Source organism: Stegastes partitus, unplaced genomic scaffold (assembly GCF_000690725.1).
Source record: "Stegastes partitus isolate 25-593 unplaced genomic scaffold, Stegastes_partitus-1.0.2 Scaffold786, whole genome shotgun sequence".
NCBI classification, from domain to species: domain Eukaryota; kingdom Metazoa; phylum Chordata; class Actinopteri; family Pomacentridae; genus Stegastes; species Stegastes partitus.
In genome coordinates this window covers 297990-300362 of record NW_007578517.1, presented here as the reverse complement: position 1 = coordinate 300362, position 2373 = coordinate 297990, and positions in this window count along the sequence as shown.

The following is a 2373-nucleotide window of genomic DNA, read 5'->3' as shown; positions in this document are numbered from 1 at the left end:
TAAGTTAGCTCTGTGAGCCAAGGAAAACGGGATCCAGACCTGGGGATTTTCCAGCGTTTTGTGTCTGAAACTTTTATCTGTTGTAATAGCCCGGACCGTGTGAGGTGTCTCGGTGTGAAGGAGGAGCTGTGTTCGCCCGCTCTGTGCCGATTTCTACCGCCAGGAGTGACCGTGGCTTTGCGGACGACCGATTGGGATTTTCAATTCTCCAGCAGGACTTGGATTTCATGCCTTCTACATCAGTAAGATCGTTCTGTTATTTGTGACTGCGAGGACCACTTCTAAAAGTGACGTTAAGAGTGAGCTAAAGTTGTGCACAACTGAACTGAACTAAAGGATTAAAGCTGCAGCAAAACTTTCACTCTGGCCAGAGTTTATTTTGTTTTATTTTATTTTATTTTTTTTTGTTAAGGGGAAAATTGAAATGTGAGTGTGTTTTAAAAATTGCAAATAATAATTTTGTTACAACAAAGTAATTGGTTTGTGTCTGTGAATAATTCTCTGTGTGAAGTCACTCACTGTCTGCGGCCTAAGACTGATTTGTTATTTCAAGGTAAATACATTGTCTTTACCCTCGAACCAGGACATCATTAGATAACTGTGGTGATCCCAGACCTTGAGTTTATTTTTGCAGTTTTGTATAGACCTGGTTACAGATGGATGATTTGTCATAATGTTAAGAGTATTTTTCACATAATTTCTTGCTCTCTTTCTCCTCCTTGCTCCAGCAGCAGTGCTCATGGTTCAGGTCTGTCCTTCTTTGCTCTTTCATTCTCTATAGTTTCATCTCTGACTGGTTTATTCCTCTTTATTCTTTATTCCTCTTTATTCTTTATTCCTCTTTGTTCCACGTGGGGTCTGATCCTCCAGCTTCTCTCCTGCAGCACACATCTAAAGAGGATCAAGTGTTTCCAGAGATCACCTCCCTCCGTCGGGCTGGCTGTCCCCGGAGCAGCGGGCGGTCCCGGGTCCTCTCCGCCCCACAGGGCCGCTGGGAGGCGGACCGAGGCGGACCGAGGCCCGTCCTCCTCCAGATGTGGAGCTCCGGCTGGGCGTCAGTCTGTGCGGCCGAACCGCAGTGAAACGTGAGCCCCGGCCTGTATTTTGGGATGTTTGACTCGGGGCAGGACAAAGACACGTTTCCAGGACCAGCAGATGTTCCTGCTGCGGGACAAGAAGCAGAAGAAGAAGCAGCTGAGCGACGGTAAGGTTCGTTTCTGGCTCTTATCGGACTGACGGACGGACAGCTGACTGACGGACTGACTGAAGGCTGCAGCTCTCTGGTCCACTTTAACCGAACTGTGTCGGTTCCGACCCGAGCCTCTGACCGGCGGCTTCCAGGATCCACAACAAGAAGCCACGTGTGGCCGCAGAAACTCTCATCGCTGAGTTCTGCTGCCCAGGAACTCTGAGAACATCTGGTTCGTTCTGTATTTACTGCAGTTCTTCTTTGGTTCCGGTTTCACTCAGAATCCACGGCAGCGGTTTAACCCGCAGGTTACCATGGCAACAGCGCCTCGACCGCTAGCTTAAAACCGCCGGCTAATGTTGTTTCTACTCACTAGCACACAGTTAGCATGGAGATGTCACAGCTAGGTAACTAACTAACAAGCTAATGTTACCAACTTAACAAGCTAACAGCAGCCAATCAATTAATCAGCTGAGGTTTTGCTAACAAGCTAATGTCACTAGCCACTGACTAATTAGCAAGGTAATATTAGCCGACAGGTAACCAACCAGCAGGAGGTAGCTGACACTGTAATGTTACCAGCTACTCACTAATTAGTGAGTTAATGACACGAGATACACGCTAATTAACAAGCCAATGTTAGCAACTACTGTTGAATCAACAAGCTAAAGCTACCAGCTCCTGGCCAATTAACAAGCTAATGCTACCAACTACTGTCTAATTAGTTATCTAATATCTGCAGCCAACTAACTAAACACCTAGGGTTAGTCACAAGCTAATGCTACTAGTCACTGACATATAAACAAGGTAAAATTACCAGTTATGCCAGTTATGGTCTAATTGACAAGCTAATGTTACCAGCTACAGACTAATTTCCTAACTAATATTGGGGTAAGCTAACAAGATAATCTTACCAGCCAGCTACCGATGAAACTACAAGTGAATTATAGAAAAGAGCAAGGTATCATCTTTTCTGTCTGCTACGTAACATGCTAACTGTACTAGCCAGCTACCCATTTACTAACCATCTAGCTAACAAGTTGTCAGCCAGTTACTGAACCAAACAAGCTAACGATAGCAGACAGCTTTCAACATTAGCTTGCAAACTAAACAAAAGTACCAGCCAACTACCAATTCACCAACCAACTAACCACCAGCTGGAGGTAGCTGACGTTGTAATGCTA